This window comes from Protopterus annectens, chromosome 2.part2 (assembly GCF_019279795.1).
Source record: "Protopterus annectens isolate FY-2018-M chromosome 2.part2, PAN1.0, whole genome shotgun sequence".
In the NCBI taxonomy this organism is placed as follows: domain Eukaryota; kingdom Metazoa; phylum Chordata; order Ceratodontiformes; family Protopteridae; genus Protopterus; species Protopterus annectens.
Genome location: NC_056730.1, coordinates 1097642888 through 1097668646, shown reverse-complemented (window position 1 = coordinate 1097668646; position 25759 = coordinate 1097642888). Strand labels below are relative to the sequence as shown.

Genomic DNA, 25759 nt, shown 5'->3' with positions numbered 1-25759 from the left:
GTCAAGTCAGCCAAAGTGGACGCATATCCATGTTCACAGCCCTAACAGGAGCATCCTTCATACACAATAAACATCTGGTATGTTGAGGAAAAAAAATGCTTTAGCTAAGCATGCTCAGCCATGTCAAGTTTTTTTTTTTTTAATATTTTAATATTTTTGGCCTTGGATAAAGTGATCTATGACAGCAGTGGAGGCAGCTGGGAAACCAGGCTAGAATATACGGAGTTAGTTTAACAACTCAATACTAAACTCACAAAACAGTCCTGAAATAATGACATCATTAGCTTTATTAGTGTCCTTAAGCTGAATTCAGACATGTTGTGATACATGAACATATGATGTTCTTACAGCTGTGGCACGATTTTACTATTACATTAATTTCTGACATTAGGTATTGTGTACTTAAAGTAAACATTACATTCTATTAAACAATCTGTGTTACATGGAGAGTGAAAAAGTACAGTTGTGTACACTTACCATAAATGTAGATGTTCGAGTGTATTCACTGTTGCAGTCATTACATTTGGGTAATCTGCTGGCAGGTTGCGCTCAGTCGGCCTGAATTCCAAAGTCTTGGGTCCTGCGTCGGTTGCTGTCTCCTCTTCCATGACATCAGGTTGTCAGGGGTATAAAACAAGCAGCTGACGCCATTTTCTTTAGTTTTTCTTGCCCCAGATGTCAGGTGCCCCCCAAATGGGTATCAAAAATATATATACAAACTATATATACATGCAACAATACAAACTTTACCTTCATCTACAAGCAAATACACCACAAAGGTTGTAGAAGATAGTGAAGGAAAAAGAAACTCCAGAATAAAAGGGGGATGGTGGGCGGGTAACCTGGACTGCAACAGTGAATACACTCCAACATCTACATTTATGGTAAGTGTACACAACTGTACTATGTTCTTCGTGTTTCACTGTTGCAGTCATTACATTTGTGTAGAATCCCAAAGCTATGGATGGGAGGCTGGAGCTAAACAGCATTAGGGGTGGCTATAAGGCCCTGCAGAACTGCAGCGGCAAAGCCTGCCCTGGGTAGAGAGGCAAATGATAATGCTTTGTAAAAGTGTGAACAGAACTCCAAGTAGCAGCCTCTAGAATATCTTTGGTTGGTACTCCTCTGAGAAAAGCTGCTAATGTAGCTGCAGCCCTGGTGGAATGAGACCTAATGCCCTTGGGCACAGGTTTACCATAGTGTAAGTAGCAGAAATGAATGCAGTGGCTAATCCACTTTGAAATAGTCTGCTTTGAAATAGACTTTCCCTCTGATCCTGCTGCAAATGTCACTAGAAACTGTTCAGTTTTTCTTAGAGCTTTGGTTCTGCTCAAGTAGAATCTTAGCTGTCTGTGTACATTTAATGAATTCAGAATTCTCTCCCCTTGTTCTGCGGATTTGGATAAAACGTTGGCAGATGAATAGTTTGGTTAAGAGCCACACTGGAAACCACCTTAGGCATAAATGAAGGATTGGTCCTCAGGGACACCCTGTCTGGGTAAAAAATGATAAAAGGCTCCACAGCCATGAGGGCCTGTCGCTCTGAGACTCTTCTTGTTGAAGTAATTGCCAGGAGCAGAGCTGTTTTCCATGATAAGAACTTTAGATCTGCAGTAGCAGCTGGTTCAAATGGAGGCAGGGTGAGATTTTCCAACACATAATTGAGGTCCCATGCAGGTATTGGTGATGATCTGGGAGGCCTTAAATTTTTGGCCCCTCTAAGATACTGCTTTAGTAAAGGATGAGAAAAGATTAGTGGCTCTGTGTTGTAATGAGCCAAGATGGCAGAGGCATGGAATTTTATTGATAAAAAAAAAGGCCTTTGTCAAGCACCTCAGTCAAGTATTGTAAAATCTGAGGAATATTTGGCTCTGCTGTATCAGTTCCTCATGCTTGGTTCCAAGCACAGAATCTCTTCCATTTATCAGCATAAGATTTTCCTAGTACTAGGCCTTCTGGCTTTCAAAATGATGACATCCATCACAGCTTTACTGAGAGGAGGTGTTTGAATAACTACATGATCAGCCATGCTGCCAGGTTCAGTGTTTGGAGTTGATTGTTTTGCTGGAACAGTAAGTGAGGTATTTGAGGTAAGTACCAAACTGGGAATTGAGACATGTTCCTTAGGATTGGGTACCAGTATTGGCAGGGCCAGTCCGGGGCAATTAGTATCATCTTTGGTTTCTCTTGTCTGACTTTTAGTAGTACCTTGGGAAGAAGAGGCAGAGGAGGAAAGGCGTAAACTGATAGGTTTTTCCAATTGAAGGATAGGGCGTCCACTTCCATGCTCATCTGTGATAAGTCCTTGTGCAGAATTTTTTCAGTTGATAATTCAAAGGAGAGGCAAATAGGTCTATGTCTGGTCTCCCCCATTTCTTTATTATCATGCTGAAGACTTGTGGATCTAATTTCCACTCGTGAGGGTCCATAAGGTTTCTGCTTAAATCGTCTGCCAGAGTATTTTGCTTTCCTGGCAGGAATTGAGCTTTAAGATGTGCTTGGTAAGTCAAGGCTGTGCCCCACAGTGCCATGGCTAGTCTGCAAAGGGGGTATGAGTGCGTTCCCCCCTGCTTGTTTATGTACCACATAACCGTGGTGTTGGCCGTCTTTATCAGTAGTTGTCCTGGATGAAGTAAGTCCTTGAAGGCTGTCAGGGCATTTTGAACAGCTAACATCTCTTTTTGGGTGATATGCAGATGCATTTGTTTTGGGGTCCATATGCCCTGAATGCATCTTCCCGCCAGGTGGGCCCCCCATGCATAATGTAATGCATCTGTTGTTAAGGTTTGGCTGGCAGGGGGTTGAGTGAAAGCCCATTCCATGTTTTGGTGACATGCCTTTGCCCACCATAGAAACTCCTGTTGTAGGCAGGGAATGAGAGGAATCATTGTTTCCAGACTGTGACAATGCTGACTCCATAAACTTTTTAGGTACCATTGTAGTTTTCTCATATGCAGTCTTGCATATGGAATCAGTAAGATGCAGGATGCCATGAACCCCAAAACCTGCAGAGTTTGTCTTGCAGATAACTGTTTTTTTTTTGCCATCAGTTTGAAGTAAGTAGTCAGTTGCCTTTGTTTGTCTGGCGTGAGGAAAGCCATCTGGGCAGTTGTATTCAAGCTTGCACCCAGGAATGTTATCTTTTGAGAGGGTACCAGTTGTGATTTCCTTTCGTTTATTGTGTACCCTAGGCATGTTAGAAGCCTTTTCACAAACGCCAGGTGCTGAAGAAGAATGTCCTTGTTCTCTGCTTGAATGAGAATCATCTAAGTAAGGATATGTTTGTATACTTTGTCTGAAAAATGCAATTACTGGTGCCGGGCACTTTGTAAAGACCCTGGGCACAGTAGATAAGCCAAAGGGCAGTGCAGAGAATTGGTAATGCATAGAGCCAGCCTTGAAACGGGGGTATCTTCTGCACGATTCCCTTATTGGGATATGCAGGTATGCCTCTTTTAGGTCTAATTTCACCAGCCAAGCGTTCTTGGCCCAGCATGGGCAGAAACTGCTGCAAAGTTAGCATTTTGAATTTTGGAATGTCCAGGTATGTGTTCAAAATTGATAAGTCCAGTATTGGGCACCAGGCCTTGTCTTTTCTGGGTACCAAGAACAGTCTTGAATAAAAACCTTGTCCCTTTTCCTGTTCTGGGACTGGCTGAATAGCCCCCATATCCATGAGGGATGTAACCTGTTTCTGTGCCTCTGCCCACTGAATTTTTGGCAGATCTGGCCAACCATTTGCTATTGACAGAATATGGAAGTGGAATCTGTATCCATGAGATACTATGTTTAGCACCCACTTGTCCTGGGTTATTAAATGCCAGTTTTGAGCAAAAAGTGCTACTTTTCCCCCTAAGGGTGCTGCCAAAAGTTAAGTGCTTGGTGATGGCAGAGGGAAGTCATTGAGACTGTTTATTGTAGGGTTGTGCTTTATTTCCTCCAGATTTTGAGGTAGAAGCACCCCATTGCTTTGACCTGTAAGAATCTTGAGACTGGTATCTAAAACCTTTAGGGCGCCTAGATTTGCCCCGTTGAGCTCTGTCGAACACAGGAAAGGACCAATTTTTTGTAGGCCAGTGTCTACTGAATCTTGGTGGCTGCACTTGTAAGAAGTCTTTTACAGTTTGCATAGACTTAGCTTTGTCTTCCATTTTCTTTAAAACCTCCTAATCACAGATCCAGTAACTGCGGCCCTGCAGGAGGCCTCTAAGGAATCAAAACCACATTGCAAAGTATGCTTTCCAACTTGTTCTGCTGCATGCAATAATTCCTGCAATTCTTTATTTTCTGCACATTCAGAAATCAACATAATTTTCTGTTTCAGTAATCTCATAACATGTTGTTGATACTTGAGCATATGAAACTGGCAGTTTAAGGCCCTAATTGCCAAGGTTGCTGATGTATAAATCTTCTTTCCCCATCTATCCAGTGCCCTTGAATCTCTGTCAGAGGGGGTAGGATTGTTTGCTGTTGAGGCCTTAACGCCTTTTGGACCCTGTGAAATAGTTTCAGGGTCAGCAGCAGGGTTTCTAAATAAAAATTTGTGAGAGTCAGGGACCCTGTAATATCTGTCTGGCTGACTGGGAGCCGGAGGTAAGGAGTCTGGAGTCAAGCTTGACTCCAAAAACACATCATCCACAATGTCTAAAACAGGAGGTATGGCTAAAGGCCTATGCTGAGGGAGAAGAAGGAAATCCCTGAGCCTCTTTTTTGATTCTGAGAAATCTTGACTCTCCCAGTGAAAATGCTTCCTCAAAGTATGCAAGGCTTCTCCAAAAGAATAATCCTCAGGAGGTGATGCAAATGGGATAAATTCCTCTGCATCAGAATCCGCATAGGGTGGTATAGATAATTCCTGATCAGAAGAAATAGAAACCTGATCTGAAGCTTCATAATCAGTGTCTTGCCTAGGCCTCATCATCTGTTTTTTGGGCATAGAAGCCTGTGCACATGACTCATGCGTTGGATTTTTAGCTTTAGAAGTTGCTTTTGTCTTTGATGTTGAAGCTGGCACTGGTTTTATATAAAAATGTTGTGGTTTGAATACACCCTCAGAAGCCGGTGCCTGCTCAGCGGCTCCGGACCCATCCGAGGGAGAGACATCCGTGGGCACAATACTTTGAGAATCTCGCGGCGTGCCGGACTCCACATGGGTCTCGGTAGGGGCCTGCGACTCGAAAGTAGCGGGAATCAGGGGCTGCAAAAGCGCCTCACTGAATACCAGCAAACTGGTGACTGGCTTAGGAGAAGCTTCGTCATCGGTTTTGGACCTCGACAGTCTGTCTCTGTCCTTTTCTTTGCGTTTTTTGTGTACTCCGGTAGTCGGACTGCTATCCGACGACATTTCAGGATAGTTAAATCTGTTTCCAAAATATTTTGAGGCAAAGATATACAGACGCTTAATAGTGCATTGGTTAAATCTAGCACAAAACCGACAGCCAGGCACGTTATGATCAGGGCCTAGGCAAAGAATGCAGTATAAATGAAAATCCTTATGAGGCATTTGCTTCCCACAAGTAATACAATTATTAATTTTTTCTGACATCGGTATGGAACAAGAAAAAAGTTTCTCCAATGGGGTACTTAGCTTTAGTGAAGACTTTGGTTCTGAAACTTGAACTCAAAAATTTCAGGAGTTGGCCAACCGGCACTTGCGCACTGCTTCTGCTTCGGGCACCGCGCGGCAAGAAAGACTAAAGAAAATGGTGCTGGCTGCTTGTTTTATACCCCTGATGACCTGACGTCATGGAAGAGGAGACAGCAACCGACACAGGGCCCAAGACTTTGGAATTCAGGCCGACTGAGGGCAACCTGCCAGCAGATTACCCAAATGTAATGACTGCAACAGTGAAACACGAAGAACATCTACCTTGAGATATTAGACTGTCATATTAGGGGATCAGTACGTGTGGAAGATTTTATTCTGAAGAAGTCTAAAAGGGCAAGAATGTTTATTTCAATTTTCTCTGGCAGCATTTTTCTACTACAAACTGATTTTCACCAATGTTTTCTTGGTTCTAAGTTGAATTGCCAAGATGAAGGTCCAAGACCTGGTGCTGTTTCCTAAACAACTAAGACTATATGAGTCACACTATGACTCAGTGTCACTGATTAGCAAAAATATCATTACAGAAAAAGAATAATATAAGGACATAATTCATAGACAGAAATCAAGTGGTTTTACATTACTTACAAGGAAAGTTTGACAACAGCAAACAAAATCAGCAGTAACTAATATTACATTAGTCTGACCAATCAAATGCGTGCACAAGGATGTGTGCAAGTGTGTACATGCATATATATAAATGTAAATATACAAATATACAAATATATATATATATAAATATATACACACACACACACACATTTCTATATTCATATATATCTCATAACTATACACATACATATGTATAGACATATGTGTGTGTGTGTGTGTGTAGTGAAATTTAAACAGTAGACACTTGGAGATCTACATAAAAATGTAAGTTATGTACTTACCAAAACATTAGATTTATCTGGTCTCTGTCTGGATACTGGAAACCAATGGACTGGTTACTTCCGGTAATTATTCTGCCTGACAAACAACTGCCAGACAAGCTCAGGCTCCTCCCCTAACCCATAAATCCTTGGCACTATAATGCTTCGCTAAAGTATGTACAGGACAACCAAGCAGCAGTAACTCTCATTTATGTAAGAAAGCACTGGATGTGGTCAGAGCATTTACAAGTACACTTTCAGTGACATGACCATGGATCTACCTGCAAAAGTGTAACAGTGCAGTATACAGTCTAATAAATATTTAGGCAAAGTAATCTTGGAAATCATTTGTTCATTCCTGGCTAGAGAACAGGATACAAAGTTGTTTATAATTTCTTAATTCATTAGTCTGATCCAGATAAAAATGAAGTTGTTCCTTGAACATTCAAACAAAGAGGCTGATATTCACCTTTGTTGGGGTATTTGAGGAAGAAGACTAATAAATGTATAGACTGGTATAAATTGGTTTGCATAGCTAATTTTGGCATTAAAGATAGTTTAGTTCAAAGACTGAGAGTCTGGATGAAAAACAATACATGGCTATTGAGAAGACAAGGTATGAAGATCAGAAATCCTTCTTGTTGATGTTATAGTCACCAACAAGGCAACTTTCCATGACAAAAACATAAAAACATAAGAGGAATATAATTGGCTGGTTTTCATTAAAGGTAGTCTGGAGTAATAAAATGCCTTTAATAAAATATTTACAGGTCTTATTTAAAGGCAGTGAAGTCAACAAAAAATGTGAAGAAAGGAGGAGATGGCTGCCAAGTGAACCTTAACTGAGCTGGGCTCCTCTGTTAAAAACTTTTCCAGAATGGTAAGGATGCTAGCCGGGGGGGGGGCATTGTAAGCTCCATATTATTCATCTGTGCCCATATCAAAACCTTTTTCCATTTACCTCTTGTAAATCTTTCTTGTTGAGGGTTTCTGTGAGGCCATAATTAAATCACCAATTTCTGGAGGGACCACATGGTGCTTGGCCTTGACAGAAAATAGAGAAATCATGCAGTTAAGTAAAGGATGAAGGTCCAATCTTTTGGATTTTCGACTGGAAACAGACTGCCTGCCTTGCTTGGATTACTTTCGAATACTTAGTAATGCTGTACAATTATATATTTTCTATTATTATTTTTTGTTTTGTCTTGTTTTGACTTAAGACAAGTTTAAGTTCGCTATTTCTACTACTATTGCCTGATCTGATTAATACACAGTGATTAACTAGAAATATATGGACTGAAAATCTTCCACACAGAGAAGTTTCTTACACTGTTTTTATACAGAAAAATCCATACTCCAAGATGTTGCACGTGAGCTGTGACTGGAGGCATGCATTTGGTAAACACTTGGGGCAGTGTTGAGTCCAAAAGTCAGGACCGTCAATTGATGATTGGATCCTGCCTGGAAATGGAAGAATCTTCTTGAAGTCTTTGCTATTTTTATATGCATCTTAAACACCCAAAGCACATCCAATCACCTACCTGAAGACACAGAAGGATGGACAGCACCTAGACGATCTGGAAGAACTTCCTCACAAACTGATTCAATTGACTAAAGTTGATAACGGGTTTGAGGTCCTTTGTGTGTTTTGGCATTAAGAAGAACTCAGAGTAAATTTTGGATCCTCTCTGGTCTGGTGGGACCTCCTGACTGTCAACTTCCTCCAAAAAAAGCCAACCTTCTTCAAGCTGTTTTCCATTGTCAGAGGATTGAATGATAGAAATCTGGGCTCTTCTAAAAAGGGAATAAAATAACCTCTGCATATAGCTTCTCTTTTCAACCTGTCTGATATGATGGCTCACCACATCAGCAGGGGTAGGGAGTGATGACCACCAACTGCCTTTAGAGCAGGATATACAGGCAGCCCTTCAGGATTCATAGGGAAGAAATCCCGGAAAAAATCCTCTAGAGCCCTAGTAGTTGGGACCACCCCTGCCACTCAGGTGACAACTTAACTAGAAGTCTCCCCTACCCTGGAAACTCCTGCCCTCTTCTAGTCTTTTCTAGGGCTGTTGAGCCTTATGAAACCATAAGTTCTTAGCCCCTTTGTAATTCCTCTAGAATGTTCTTTGAGGTGCAATGAATTTCACTATAACAGCTGTGAGTGCTCTGTACTCTACAACAGCTGCTCTTAAATTTCTTGCCCGAACAAGGCAATGCCATCAAAAGGGATATTGATGAATGGTGCCTTAAAGTTCTCCATGAAGTCTGTACTGCACAGGCAAGCTTATTAGTTCACTGCTAAGCCAGAGCCAGATGACCTAGCTGCTTCTTCAATGGTATTGTGAATTAGATGTATGGCCAGCTGGGAGATGGTGTTCTTTGCTGCTTGGGTCACCAGTTGGGTCCCCATCTCACACATTAACAACTATTTCTGGGTGTCATGGGTCCCCAGCACAATCGTTAGTGACTATTTGTGGGTGTCACCCGTATTTCTTCTGAAATCTAACAGTGTGTGCCATGTAGTTCGGGGTTCTGACAGAGACCATACTAGATGCATACCCCTGTTTCCCTAGCCTATCCATCATCCTGGGCTCTCTGTTCAGTGGATGGATTGCCATTGAGTCCTCTAGGATGTCTTTATTAGTGGCTGCTGCTGTTACTATCATGGAGTACACAAGTGGTCCCTTGTTCCAGTGCTGTCTGTCCTCTCTTTACTTCCAAACAATACAAATCGGTGTTCAGTTCTAAATGAATGGTCTTCAACCAAGCAAATCAAATTCCATATTGTCACTGAAGTCATATTTTTGGTGGTGGTAAGGGACTTAATGGCTAACACACAAATTTAGAAACTAAGTGAAGTACAAGTCTAGAGAAACTCTTGGTGACATCAGACTACTGATACAAAGCCAGCAAGGAAACCACATGTCTTGGGGTTAATAATGACAATAAAGACTATCAAATGGCACTTGTGCACTTTAGAAAACCTCTTCAAAACATTATCCGAATGTAAGTCATCCAGATCAAAACTGAGAAGAAAACAGAAGATATAAAGAACCAGTTATTAAGTTTTCATTTTGTGGTGAAAAAAAGATAATTTTATGACACAGGATGTAGGAAATCAATAGTCACATTTGGTGGTGCTGCAGTAGCGTTGTCGCCTCACAGTAAGACGCTATCCGGTTCAATTCACAGCTAGAGCGTCTTCTGAGTGGAGACATGCATGAATGGGCATACCTTCGTTGAAGGTTGTGCGTCAGGGCTGGTAACTCGGCAAGTAAAAATTAACTACCAATCATTAGCGGACCGGAGTTCCGCTGTGGCGACCCCTAACCGGGAAAAGCTGAAAAACACAAACAAACATCAGTAAACAACTACATGTACAGCAGTATAAGGCAGAAGCTGAGGGGCATATTCTATGAACAAGTGACATGAAAAACACCATAAAAAGCTGTATATTTTAATAGCAGAAACAAACTTACTGAAAGGAAAAGTAATGAGATGAACTACAACAATGTTTACACAGACACTTTAGCCATAGTCAAAAGCAGAGTACAGCCATGAAGGTAAACAGCAGCATCACACATGTTTATATGATCCACATGAAGAAAAACAGCAGCACCACACATCTTCATATGACCCACATGAAGGTAAACAGCAGCACCACACATCTTCATATGATCCACATGAAAGAAAACAGCAGCATCACACATCTTCATATGATCCACATGAAGTTTAACAGCAGCATCACACATCTTCATATGATCCACATGAAGTTTAACAGCAGCATCACACATCTTCATATGATCCACATGAAGTTTAACAGCAGCATCACACATCTTCATATGATCCACATGAAAGAAAACAGCAGCATCACACATCTTCATATGATCCACGTGAAGTTTAACAGCAGCATCACACATCTTCATATGATCCACATGAAGGTTAACAGCAGCATCACACATCTTCATATGATCCACATGAAGGATAACAGCAGCACCACACATCTTGATATGATCCACATGAAGTTTAACAGCAGCACCACACATCTTCATATGATCCACATGAAGTTTAACAGCAGCATCACACATCTTCATATGATCCACATGAAGGTTAACAGCAGCACCACACATCTTCATATGATCCACATGAAGGTTAACAGCAGCACCACACATCTTCATATGATCCACATGAAGGTAAACAACAGCATCACACATCTTCATATGATCCACATGAAGGTAAACAGCAGCATCACACATCTTCATATGATCCACATGAAGGTAAACAGCAGCATCACACATCTTCATATGATCCACATGAAGGTAAACAGCAGCATCACACATCTTCATATGATCCATAATAATGGAGATAAGGATGTATGATGCTAACACTGGCAATTAAATGACCTGCACCATAAAATTAATGTGTTCAACCATTTAAGGTACTGCTACTTTGTCATACAAACAGAAAGTGACTCAGTAAGAATGTTCATTGTTTACTGCTGAGATATGCCAGCAGTTCTCTAACAGGAACCTGATCTGAAGACACAGTTCTACATAAACAACTTCTGCACTGCTAATGGGATGGCAATTTTTTAGATCATCTTTGTTAAAAGCCTGTTATTGTTGACAGCTTGGCAGTTTTGCATGGAGGGTTAAAGCCATGACCTGCTAGAAAGTTTAGGGTTTGATTCTCTCAATCACTGTTTGTAAACTGTGAGTCAGCAAGTCGCTTACCCAAGAAACCGTCCCAAGTAGCTCCTAAAAACAAGTACTTCTGCCTAGTGGATTTAACTGGTTAACAACTAAGTGAAATACAATGAAGAAAAAAGTATCAAACATCTTTTCTTACTTAGCATTCAGAGTCCAAAACCAGCTGTCAGTGACATCTGCAGCCTGCTCCCTGAGGTACACTGATATTTGGGAAATGGCCTTAGCAGGCACACACCCTTCCATTAAAGGTTGTTAAGGTATTAACTCACCTGCCTGTGGTGTCAAATGTCGCATAATTTACTGATAATGCATTAAATGACCTGCTGTGGTTCATTCCTTGAACAGCAGCGATGTATGGCTTAGAAAGCATTTTCTATCACACTTTGGCAAGTTAAACATGTAATCCATATGATTATGGACTATATTACAGGGTTACAAAAGACAGTTTTGTCCGTTAATGTGTTTCAATTCACTTTTTCTACTGGAAAACACTAGCTATGTGAATGCAGTTAGAATACATAAGATTCAGTCGCATAGGATGGCCACGGTGGTGCAGAGGTTAGCATTGTCGCCTCACATCAAGAGGTTCTCCAGTTCGATTCTCGGCTTGGGTGCCTTCTGTGTGGAGTCTGCATGTCCCCCCTGCAGTCACATGAGTTTCTTCTAGGTGCTCCGGTTTCCTCCCACATTCCAAAGACATGCAGTCGGTGGACTGGACACTTTAAAATTGTTGATACATGAGTGTGTGTGCGCGAGTGAGTGGTGCGAATGAATTACTGTGCCAGGGATAGCCACCCGGTGGTGCAAACCTTGGCTCAAGATGATTGTCACTGCAGAAGTGACACCCCAACCCCATGTGCAAAATGGAAAAAGGGGTTGAGGATGGATGGATGGATGGATGGATTTCTACTTCAGCTGCTATTTGCTGATACAAAACTAAATTGGTGGTATTTTCATCAGTTATGGAACAAGCCCTAATCCATCAAAATTTCTACTTCTCAACCTCCCCACCACCCCCAAATCCTTAATAACTTGAGCCTGTCAACCTCCCCAGCCCCTGAACCTCTTCTTGTTTAGTACCAAGATGTACACCTACATCTATATCTGTTAATTAAAAAGAGTAACATACAAAAGCACTTACACACACACAGCTAATACAATCTGACTCGCCCCTCCTCTAAAAATAACTTTACCGAAAATTATAAAAGATTTCTTTCAATATTTAAGCAGCAATTCTGTCACACACATGGTCTAGAGAATGGTTCCCAGCTAAGTAAAGAACTACATAATTCATTTTACTTGGGGCAATATGAGCTAAGATGTGACAAGTGCATCTAGATATTTAAACTGCAACACAGCTGCCTCAGCTTTCACTTCACACTGCAGTTTTTTACAGAACACCAGATGGCTATAACATTTCTCAAAGACAGCTTTAAGCATAATTAGAAATGACACTCAAACGATGGCTGGATCATTATCATAAGGTACCTCAGATAAATAACTATCAAACAGACTTCCTAATGTACAGATACCAAAACAAATACTAAAACAAAACAAAAAAAACAGACGGCTCTCTCTAATATGAAAACACAGCAATCAGGATACAGCATCTCATAAGTGCTATAGGCACTTGAAAACAAAGTTAAACCATCTGATGTGTTAAATGAACTGTCTACAGTCCTGAAAGGTAGCAAACAGATGCAGAAGACTGAAAGTGCATATACTGTGTTTCTGTGCAATGCTAATGAGCTTTATTTGAAACGTGGTTCAAGTTTTGGGACGAACGATTCAGGAAAATTGATACTAATCACTCCCTGACTGTTTGCTTATCCTGGAGGAAAGGAGGAATGCAAAGTGACTGGTATCACAATAACTTCTAACTAATGTTGGAGAGAGAGAGAGAGAGAGTATAAAATCAGTACTTAAAATATAAGGACCATTGGCTTAGATGTCTCACTCTGCCGCTTCTCCAGAGAATTTTAAAAGTTGTTTTCTGCTGGCAACTCCAGCTTATGGAGAAAACTGGGATAACTGGATGGAACAAACATAGGGTCATCAGATCTGTATTAAAAGATAGAATGACCACAGCACTGAATCCCAGTTCATCTAGACCAGAGCATCGAAAAATACAATTGTATAAAGCCGACTCGTTCGAATCTCACCTCATCAAATCACAACAGCTGATCAAAAGCTGAGACATTAACATCTTACATATTACGTTTGGTATGTATAATATGATGGTAGTAAATATTTGCATTCATTCTGACTTGTGTGCAGATTTCTGAGCTGTTGGCCAACTATTGCTATTTGATGTGGTGAGATTCGCACAAGTCAGCTTTTGACAATTGTATTCTCTGATGCTCTGTTCTTGATGAATGGGGATTCGATGTTCTGGCTGTTCAATCTTTTAATAGAGATCCAGGGTAATCTAGCAGACGTAGACTTATGTTTGTTTGAACAAGCACAAAAACAGAATATATACAACAAAAGAGACCACCACCATTTAAGAACTGCACTTTTGCAGTTCAGCTACTGTAATGCTTTGCAGTAAACTCGTGTGCAACACTAACGTGCCAGCAATTACATACTAAACAATGGTAAGTCTATAATTTAAATGCATTGTTAAGATACCAGAATTGTTCTGGGTGTTTACGGGACAAACACCATTCACACAAAAACAAGGCTGGATAAAAATCAACCATGAAGAAGGAGGCTGGTTTATCAAATCAAATTCTACAACCCACAACATAAACATTTTGCATCAAAGATTGTGAAACAATTTTTGCGTCAAGGAATCTCACTCTTCTCTCACAGATACTGCAGTTCACAGCAGTCATAAAGTGCTAATGGTGGTGACCATGTGAGGCCTTGGCCTCTTGCAAAATAATTACATTTAAAAAATGTGGTGCCTCAATACAGTTACAAAACAAAAATCTATCTATCCCCCTTAGAAATGTATTTTACTAATTTCATAAAATTCCCTTTAAAGTATATTCGTCTGGTACCTAGGACTTGATTACACAAATCAAGGGAATGGGAAGCAGCGACCTTGTCAAATTCTTTACACACACACACACACACACACACACACACACACACACACACAAACACACACACACACACACACACACACACACACACACACACACACACACACACACACACACACACACACACACACACACACACACACACACACACACACACACACACACACACACACACACACACACACACACACACACACACACACACACACACACACACACACACACTTCAGACTACCCTGTCTTTTTGAAAGGATGCCACAGTAGTAACTTTTTTTTATAACAGAAACATTTGATCAAATACCCTGATTATGCCAACCTCTATGATGAAAAAAGCTCTGTCTTATTTCCAATACAGACAAATCAGAATGGATTTACTCAAAGGATTCTTCGTTTTAGTAAATATATTCCAGTTAAGCAAGAAAGGAGACATGCACAAAAAGGTGACATTTGCATAAAGTGCCTGACAGTGGGGATGCAGCTGAATTATTTAGAAAATCTGCAGGATCCTGAGCTCTGTAGAGCATTACAGGAACACACAGCAAGACATTTTGTGCTAAGCAAAACACTTGGTACAACTGGCCAGTAGCTGTTTATATCACCTAAACAGTAGGCTTACAATTAAGTACACTTACTGAAAAGCACTTCTGTACAGGAATGAACGTGTGACAAAGTTAAAGATGCAGCAAAGCAATATTGTTTTTAGTAAAATTTTTCATGTCTTTTTTCTTTCCTGAATTAGAAATGAGACAGTACTTCAGTCTGTCAATGGTAATTTTAATTTTATCACCACATTAAGTACTGCTGTTCTGCAGGATAAGCCTGGCTTTAGCAAGATCATACAGAGTCAATACCTAAAGAATATTTCTGGGAAATGAAACAAGCTGCACAGAAATATTTCACACAACTAAAGTGAAAACATCAACAATGACCCTGTAATGTTTCAAAAAACTCAGAATTCATGATTTTTATTTGGTATCTTAGAATGACCACTGTGTAAAAGAAGAACCAAACACACATGCTTTGGTAATCAGGTTGGCTACACTAGGGGAATACGAGTTAGTATAAACTAAAAGTACAAAGATAGGTATTAATAAACCAAGGTATAACCTACTAAAAGTCTCTAACTGAAGGGTAGGCACTGACACCAACACTTCTTCCAGATATCTAGTCTGGATGTGTTAAATGAATACTTTTTTAGAGGAAGGAGGGAAAGTGCACAGTGTGCCATGTTGGACATATGCTTTCAGTAGAGCAGTGTGCCTGAATATGGAGGTCTCAGACTACATTCAATTCAGGCAATTTGGAGACAGTAACTGGACAAAGAATCAATGCATATTTTACTCTTTTCTACGTATTTTTGGCCTTTTGTGCCTACTGATCTTTAAGCCTCCCCCAGTCAGATTCTTAGCATTTGCCCCCCATACTAAGGAATTACCCCAGTACAGTACAAGGATGACAGTCATCCAGAGGGTCCATCACACAGACACCAATGAATTTTGCCTGTGCCCTTGCTGGCATCCCAGCAATGAAGACTTTCTATGGCCTAACCCTATCTTGATGGGTATATGCATCACTACAGACATCCACAATGCCTTCTCCCTGTGAGTGTTTGCTTTTGTGCATTCACTCACTTATGTATTCATTTGTTTATTTATCCTTTGTTGGCCAGCTACATCCATCTGAGCTATCACCAACTCAACCAAGTAGTGAAGGCTACCACCAGGCAATGGCTTGGTGAGTAGAAACTCCACCCCAGAACATGTACCATAACATTGTCTCCCATATGAAGGATTGTGCTTGAGTGTTGTACTCCACCCTGACTCCCCCACAGGATGAGCATCCCTCCCCTCCCCTGCCAGGTCTACCAAGCACCCCTGCTAATAATCAGACTTGGGCTACCCAGGCTGAAGTCAGGACTTTATCCCTCTGTACCACCAAACTGGCAATCTGTACAGGTCAGCATGAGATACTGAATCTGTACAGGTCAGCATGACATATTGAATCTGTACAGGTCAGCATGACATATTTGTGCAGTTCAGCTGCTTCAGATGGCTAGCAAAAACCGAGATTCTGAGTTGGCAGGATTGGAAGACACCACATCTAAGACATTGGATCAGCTTCATTTCTTTATGAAAAAGTATAGTCTGAATCAAAGCTGGATACTTAATTTTCTGTCGGATCTCTGCACACCCTTATATTAATATAATTAGGCATAATCATTACATCATTGGGATGGGGAGGCACCTCCTATAGTGATGTCTGTCAAAAAAAATTACACTATGCACTCTTAAAATTATTGACCACATAGCCATTGATCAGCAGTCCAACAAATGAATATTCCAGCAGAGAAGACTGGTGAGTGAAGCACAAAATTTATTATGGATCATGTAATGTATGAATGCTTATAAGACTGCCCGGTATTCAACAGAGACACTGTGGATGTGCTCCATCTTTCATTAGGTGCCTATTCAGATAGTCCCGTAGAAGTAATGTGCACCACATGACACAGCTTCCTGGAACTAAACATATACACTCCATCTACTATTTGTATGATATATAATTTTTCTGATATAGAGGTTGATGTTGGTAGGGCAGACATATTTTCCAAAGGTCTTACTTTTGTTCCAACTAAAGGGGCTAACATCACCCTAACTTTTACAGACCTTAAAGTTTACTTAAGAAAACTTAATTTCAAAATTATGTTTGATAATATTACAGATACCTTAAACCCTGGTTTTGCAATTATTTGGAAAAATGTGTGAATTAGATATAAGCAATATAATGACAAAAAAAAATCAAGGATGTCAGAATAACTTAAGTGTAGAGGAACATGATTAGCTGCACTTCCTAAGACAGCAAAAACAATTAGAATTATGAAACCGGATAAAGAGGGGCTGATTAGTTATGAATAAGGTTGATTACACTAACAAAATTCTAGAAATTATGAATGAGAATATATATGAACTGGTATCTAGGAACCAGCTGAATGGTGCTTACAGGAATACAAGTAAGCAATTAAAAGATGTGTTCATCGATAATCAAATATGTATAGATGATTATAATTACTTCAAGATGGTGTCCCCAGTGATTCCTATTTTATTTGGAATTCCTAAAATTAATAAAAGCATTTTTTAGGGACTCTGAATAAAATATGAATCGCTGGGGGCACCATACTGAAGTAATTATATTCATCTATATTTATCTTTTTATTTATTTTATTTATTTATTTTTTGTTAACCGGGTTAGTCCAAATGGACCAGTGGTCCATTTTCAGTGGAGACCCGAGAAGAAAAGCTCCACAAACAAAACATCTGAGACACTAACAATAAGTTTCTTTTACATAATATGAATATAATTACATAACAAAATGTAGATATTGCAAGAGCAAGAAGAAAGTAAGCCCACAATACATCTTAATGAGTGAAAACCAAGATGGAAGACGTAGTTAAAACACAAGGGCTGAGGAGTGGGGAGAGGAGGAAAATGCAGAAGAGTCCAGCGTGTGTGAGAGAGAGTAATAAACGGAGAGAGGTAGATAGGGATAATTAGTAGCCAAGTGGGAGAAAAGATAAGAATTTTAAGTACCGTATTAGTCAGAGGCAGAGCTGAATATGAGATTAAGTATAGTGTTAGTCAGAGGCACAGTTAAGGTGATACAGTACTAGTTATTGTGAAGATAATGTACCAATAGGGAGAGGAGAAAGTTGCTGAAGACAGATGGTTGGGGGGAGATAGTAATTAGGTAGGGAGATGAAAATAGCAGATGGGAGAGTTAGCATGGTATTGTTTTAATTCTCTTTTGAAATGGATTGAAGATTCAATTGAATGTATATAAGTTGGGAGTTTGTTCCAAGTTTGAGATAAGGAGCATTTGTAGAATAGTCTACCTATTGTTTTACTTGGCCTGTAGGTATTGAGTAGCATTTGGTCAGAAGTACAGAGATACCAAGAGGGTTTGTATAGAATTAGGAGGGTGGACAGAGAGGGACAGTTTTCAGGTTTAAAAAGAAGAGTGTGTGTCATCTGTAGCTGAGAGAGTTGGAGTAGTTTAGGAAATTCAAGCCATTGTAGTTTTCTGAGGGCAAGGCAGTGATGCAATTTATAAGGGGAGTTACAGACAAATCTAGCTATATGGTTGTAAGTTTGTTCTAGTTTGGTCAAAAGATTTACTTGAAGTTGGGTAAATATAGAGGAAGTGTAGAGTAGACAGGGGAGGAGGTAGGCTTGAGCAAGGAAGTCCTAGAGGTGACGGATAAGAATTTTTTTGTTTTTGTTTAGTAAGTAACCCAAGTTTTTGATTGGTCTTTTTAATGGATTGTTGGATATGGATGTCAAATTTCAGTTGATTTTCAATTGTGATTCCTAGAAGTTTAGTATGGGAGTCAGCATGAATGATGGTGTTGTCTAGGGAAGACAGACTGACGGTAAGAATCGATACAAGTCAATAGGGTTGTTAACAGTACATTGCGTATGCCTTTATATTATGCCAGTAATGTAAATTCAATTACTGATGTAATTAAGAAATACTGGCCTATTCTGATCATCAATTCAGAAATTAATGATACAGTTGGTGATAAGCCTAGTTTTTCTTTTAAAAATAAGAAGTCTTTAAAATGAATGCTATGTTACCGTAGCACAGGGGACACCATACCTAGTGGCTTAAATTTTGCTATTGCCTCTTGTATGAACTGCAACTTTTGCAGCTATACTGATTCATCAGGGTCTTTTGAACACCCTGATTTGAAAAAAGTGTTTAAGTTTAAAGTTCATACGGATTGTTGTTCTATGAATGTGATTTATTTGGCTGTCTAATATGCACTTCTTTCTACGTTGGAAAGATGAATAGATGCTTGAGAGACAGGATTAAGGAACATGTACATAATATTAGGAACAAGTCTAGTAGCAATGCTTTAGCTAAGCACGTTAGTGACAGTGGTTTGGAATATCATTTTAAGTTTTTGGTTGTACAAAAAGTAGTTGCAAATGAACAGGGTGGGGAATCTTGAGAATTTTACTGAAGCCACTGAATCTAAATGGAATAGTTAGACTCAGGGCTCATATGGGTCACGGTCTTAAAAAAAAGGTGCCATTGAAACCCCTCCTTAAAGCAAGACCATTGAACAGATGAATGTTTTTAGTGTACGTTTCTTCTTGCACATTGTTGTATGTATGTGATCTTTGTTGCTTAGATTTTTTACCCTGTGTATGAGTTTAATGTATTTAATATGAAACTTTGTATAATGTTGGTCTATTTAAATATATTTTAATGTCGGGGTTTTAATAGCTGTTTTTGACTATTTAATGGATATGCACCCATTGTTATTTGGACTTAACTGTTATATATAAATGGTTTTGATGCTTTGACTTGGATGTAACGTTTGAAGAAGCAGTATTTGTACTGTGAAAGCGCTAACATTCAATAAATGCTGGACTGCTTTTATTTCTGAGTTTACCTTGATTCTGGGTATGGAACATGGTTTAAGGTTCTGCAAGAGAGATCTAACATAAGTAGTGGAAACAGGTTTCACGGTGAAGGATATATGGAGGTAAGTGGTGGAGGGGTTGTGACTGATTATTGTTAGGGGGTGTTAGTTTGCGAATAGATATAATTAAGTAATTGTTTAGAAGGGTGGCAGTTTCAAGAGTAGTATTACTGAGGAAGCGGTTGGGCGTAGAAGGTTTCCATGGGTAGAGTACATTGTTTATGATGTACCAAAATTTTTTAGGGTTTGAGGTGAGGGAGCATTGCACTACATGATATAAGTTCTTCTTATCACGAATAATGAGTTTTTTGTGAGGTTTCTAAGTTCTCTGAATTTAAGGTGGAGAGAAGACGATTTTGTCTTTATCCATTGTTTCCAAGTACTATCTTCCAAGTTTTATGGTGGATAGGGCATCTTTAGGAGCTAGGGTGCTGTATTAGGTTTGATCCTAATTTTCTCCTGGTTGGGGCTAGAGAGTTTAGTACATTTAGGAAAGTACTGTTAAATGCAAGTTCATAGGTTGGTACTAGGCTATCAGCCCTAGGGCCTATACAAGCCTAGCCATAACAATTCCCTGGCTATTTCTTCCCACAGTATTTACTTACTTGGACCCCTGTCTAGCAGGGCAACTGACGTGATCCCCAGGGTGAATTTTCTATCTCCCATCCAATCATCAAGGTTCCTTTTGAAGACGGCCAAAGAGGCAACTCTGCTTGACATGTATGGGCAGTCTATTCCAGAGTCTGTGGAGTCTCTGGGGCAGGAACCTATCCCTCCAGCATGTTTTTTTGATTGTGATGACAAGGTTTGGATCCCTGGAGTGGGCGTCTCTGAGGGATTGGGATTTCTTTAAGGGTAGCATGTCCAACAGGTCTGGGTTTGATATGGCCTTGTGTGTTAAGCAGAGATCGCCTCTGAGTATACGATATGCGACAGAGTATAAGTGGAGTTTTTTTTAGACGGTCAGCATAGGGCATCTGCTTTAGGCCTGTGATTCTTTTAGTGAGGTATTTCTGCGGCCTTTCCAGTTGTTGCAGATGTCTTGAGAGGTACATACCAAATGGGGCGTTGTATTCTATAACGGGTCTAATGAGGGATGAGTACAGTGGGACGATGACCTCCTTTTTTCTGGATGAAAAGCCCTTAGCGATGAGGTGTGCCACATAGGATTTCCTGACTGTTGTGGTGATGTGGTTATCGAAGGTGAGACCACTGTCCACCTGTGTCCCTAGGTCTCTTATCACACTTTCAATGTTTAGTGTACTGCCACCTATGTGGCAATTCACGGGTACATGTTTTTTTCCTAAAGGGGATAACTATACATTTCTTGGCACTGAGCTTGAGCCCATGGCTCTGGCACCAAGCATCTGTTTCTGTAAGGCCCTTTTGTAGAGTATCCACATCATTTGGGGATTCAAAATTGGCTCCCAGTTTGCAGTCATCTGCAAACTTTGTTAGCCAGAGTCCCTTAGTGTTGACCTGTACTTCAGAGAAGTAGATGCCAAGCAAGAGTGGTCCCAGGACTGAACCCTGAGGTATGGCTTCATTTAGAGAAAAAGTATAAAGGTGATTCCAGTTTACAAGGGAGAGTTGGTGGTTTAAGGTTTCAGCATTGAAACTGGACAGGTAATGGAAATCTCTACCAAAGGTGGCGTTTTGAAGAGTGGGGAGGTAGTCTTAGTACTGAGATTGGAGGTGACCACTTAAGGCATCTAGTAAAGTAGTGGGATTACGGTAATGATTAGGATTGGAAGTTAAAATCCAATCAAGGGTAGATATGCAGTTTTTACTGATGCAGGTGGGAGCAGAAATAAGCTGACTAAAGCCAAAGAGGTTTATACTAAGGTTAGGGGATTGGGGGGAGAGTTTATTTCAATCAATGTTGACATCACCAAGTATGATTGTCTCATAAGACAGGTGTTGGAAGATCCAGGATAAGATAGGTAGATAAAAGAATTGGAATGTTGGTACCAGAAGGTATATAAATAGATGCTATGGCAATTTTTTTTGTGTGGATTAAGGTGACAGTTGAGAAAGATAAGTTCTGCAGGGGAGAAGTCAGGAAAGGGATATGGAGGGGGGGGGGGAGGTTGAGCTGTTCAGAGTACATGATAGCAATGCCTACCCCTTTTTGGGAAAGCCTGCCATGCTGCAAGATGTTTCACCTGGGGGGAGGGGTTGAATTTTTGAGTTTTTGATATGGGGTTTGAGCCAGGTTTCTAAGAGTGTTAAGATGTGGGGAGAGTGGTAGGCAACCCAAGCATGTAGTTCAGTTATTTTGTTTGGGAGACTTTAAAGGTTCACAGAGTAAATGGACAGATGTTCAGATACAGAGGTGGGGAGTTTGTGCCCAGTAGTTGTGGTAGAGGTGGTATATTGGGAGGAGAAGGGATGCCATGGGGTTGGGGTATTCCATCATCAAGGAGTGTTCTAGGATGAAAGCTTGTTTTAGAGAAATAGAAATTGAGAGTAGTGGGTTTGAACTTGTGTTTTGGGGAAGAGAAAAAAAGGATTAAAATGCTTTAATTTGTGAAACTGTATACAGTAGGAATTGAGAGAGGGGAGATATAGAAGTCTAGGGTTTTGTTATGGGAGGATGAAACCTGGGTAAGAGTAGTATGGAGAGAAAGGAGTGTAGGTGAGTAGTAAATAAGCCAGTGGAGAGGAAAGAATGGGAGTTAAAGAGAGGAATAGTTAGCATGTTGTGTATGTGGATATGTTTATGTTGTAGAGGTGGTGAAAGAGTATTGTTGAAGTTTTAAGGAGGAGCAATGTAAGAAGAGGATATATAAAAAAAAAAAAAAGCAGGCAGAGGTAGGGTAGGAGGATGGGTTACTGTGCAACAGAGGTAAGAGGTAGGGGGAGTAAGACAGGTAAGACATAGCAAAAATGGGGCAAGGTAAGTGGGGGAGGTGGTTATAGGCTAAAGGTGTTGTTGGCAGTTAGTGGCAGCAGTGTGGTGCAGCAGTGGCACAGCACACCTCACCACAGCAAGAGGTTTCTGTCTGGGTTCTCTGGGCCTGGATCCTGTGCTGCCTTGCCTGAGGTCCCTGTGGTCCCTGTGGTGGTCCTTTAGGTGCTCTTGGGGTTTCCTCCCACAAAAAAGACATGCTGTAGACACACTGGACACTAAGGATTGGATACACTAAATTGGAGAGTGTGAGTGTGTGTGTGTGTGTGTGTGTGTGTGTGTGTGTGTGTGTGTGTGTGTGTGTGTGTGTGTGAGTGTGTGAGTGTGTGAGTGTGTGTGTGTGTCATCTGTGAAAGGTTGGGTGCCGGGCTGGCAACTCGACACTGTAAAACTCCACTGCCAATCATGAGCGCACAGGTGATCCTTTGTGGTGACCCCTAATCGGGAAAAGCCGAAAGAAGAAGTGTGCAGTTGGAGGGAGTCTACAAGGAGGTTAGAGGATAAATGTAGAGTATCCAGGAGTGGGTGGGAATGGGAGTGGGGTAGGGGAGCAGAGTGAGCCCAAGTGCAGCGAGGGCAATCGGAGCGGGCTGGCCAAGTCAGTAAAGGTAGCAATGAGAAACAATCAGTCAAACAGGTAAACTTGTTGGGTAGCTGGAGGGAGTCACTCAGACAAAAAAGTTAGTGTGCTCTATGAGAGGGAGAGGATAAGCGAAGAGTGATACAGAATCAGAAGCAGTGACTCTGTGGAAAAATAACTTGAGAGAAAGATAGCGCTTGGTTAGAGGAGAAGTGGGCTAGGAGGGAAAGGGTGTAAAGTCAAAACTTTAGTAAAGCAGGACAGTGTAATGCTAGGAATGCTTGGAGGGTAATGGTAAGGTCTGTCACTAAGAAAGGGGAAAAGTAATTGATGTTGGATGCTCCAGTAGAGAAAAGTGTTCAGGGGAAGGAAAGATTGGGGCATGGTGTTAGACAACTAGAGAACAGGGAGGTAAGGGGGGAGTAGAGTTTGGGACAGGTGATATATGAGAGACCACTGATTAGGTACACTGGATGCTATACAGTAAAGAACCTTTAATTTCTACATACATTAAATTACAGATGAAAAAAGAATCCCGGTTTAGAGGTGAAGCGTCTAGCGGGAAGATGGCAGTAGTTCTCCCCTTGACAGTAGTAGCTATTATTTATGTTTCTTGGGCCCTCTGTTTATTAGGCCTTGGGAGGGAGAAAGTCAGGGTATGGTGTTCTGCATTAAATTACAGATGAAAAGAGAATCCTGGTTTAGAGGTGGAGCGTCCAGTGGGAAGACGGCAGGGGTTCTCCCATTGACCGTAGTAGTTAATATACTATTATATTATGTGCCCAATACTAGAGGCCAGGAATTTCATCACTTCAGCATGTGACAAATTTTTGGATGAGAAATTAAAGTCACTACTGTTAAAAGAAGAGCACATATGTAAGGACTCCTGGGACCTTCTGGATAAAATTAAGAACAGTATAATAGGAATGATGTCTGAATAACTACTGATGCAAAGGACTTGTATACTGTAATTCCTCAGCAAGAAGGCATTTTATGGGTTACAGAATATTTATTTCATTGAGGTATACCAAAGGATCCAATAAATTTATACGAACAACTTTTTGAGATAGTCTTGAGTAACAACTACATTATTTTTGAGGGGAAATATACCTGCAAAAAAGTGGGATGGCAATGGGATCCCATGTGGGTCCTTGTTCCCAAACACTGTTATGGTTCAATGGGAGTATAAGCATATACTTGGTCATGAACTTTACAACTCCACACAATTATATGTACGTTACCTGGATGATATACTCACAGTGTGGAAGGACAAAGAGGAAAATATTCCTTTATTTCTAGAATACATCAACAACACAACTGATTTTGACCATTACCCACACTACAGGACATGAGAGAACAGCTTACTTAGATGCACTTTTGGAGAAAGATAATTTGAGCAAAAGGTACACCTTCCATATATTTAGAAAAAGCATGTATTCTAATTAATTCATGCTTTACACTAGTGCACACCCCCACCTCCAAAAAAGGGCAGTGATAAGGGGACAGCTAGTGAGAGCAGCACTTATGATCACCTTAGACTCTCACTTTAAAGAGGAATGCAATAAAGTTAGGGACATGTTCACAAAAAGAGGGTACCCAAGAGCTTACTGCAAGATCTGATATAGGAAGTACAGAATAAAAGAACAACAAAGCACTTTAAACCAGTCCTTAACACTGACAATACTGTGGATGTATGTAGTACAAAAACTACAGTGCAAACGAGCATTAATACAACTGAATAAGTTCTGTAACTTTATTACTACATTTAACAGCAACTGGTAGGTACTCAGATTTTGAATAAAACCTGGGTACCTATGGAGGATGATATACAAGTAAAAGACAAGGTGGGGGAACCTATCATTGTTTACAGTAAGGGAACTAATTTTAAATATATGTTCATCAGCATAAATGGCAATGAAGCTTGTAAAGTCATCCCTGGTATGAAGAACTGTGAACACTGCAATATTTGCAAATACATCGAAATGGGCGGTTATTTCACTATATTTTGGCAAGACTGCGACAGAAGGAGAAAATACTAAAAGTGGAAGACAGCAGAGTGTTTGTGGAGAATGATTACTCACTGTATACCACAGGCAGAAGAGAAGCAAATGTATCCCACTATTCAAGAAGTGTCAATAAACAGGTGTGAGATTCAAACTGCTGTATCCAGCTGCCTTCAAAGTATTCTTCCCTGGAAGGAGAAAATAATTTTTTTATGAAGTACATGCTAAGAAGGAAATACAAAAGATTTGTCCAACAAAAAGTGAACTGTGAAACAGAAAAAGATTTTGCTTCTTGTTGTTCTGGAAATAAAGACCACAGAGAGGCTGTATCTCTGAAACTTTTTCCAATGCTTTATCTGGAAATGTTGGAGTGAAGGAAGGGAACACTAGAGTTGACTAGAAGACTCGAGACAGGATTTTGGAGATGGAGATTAACAGTAATAAAACCAGTAACTTATTGCGGGATTAAATTGTAATAATTATGTGTGTGAAAAATGGCAGAACAAAAAAATCTGGAAATAGTGGACTTTTTTCAGAATCTGT

At 40.3% G+C, this 25759-nt stretch overlaps 1 protein-coding gene across 1 annotated transcript in view; it reads right to left on the bottom strand.

Annotated features, from left to right (window-relative positions):
• PNPLA7 (patatin like phospholipase domain containing 7) overlaps positions 1-25759 on the bottom strand; it is a gene marked incomplete in the record, with an annotated part of 4152928 nt that overhangs the window by 1705855 nt on the left and 2421314 nt on the right.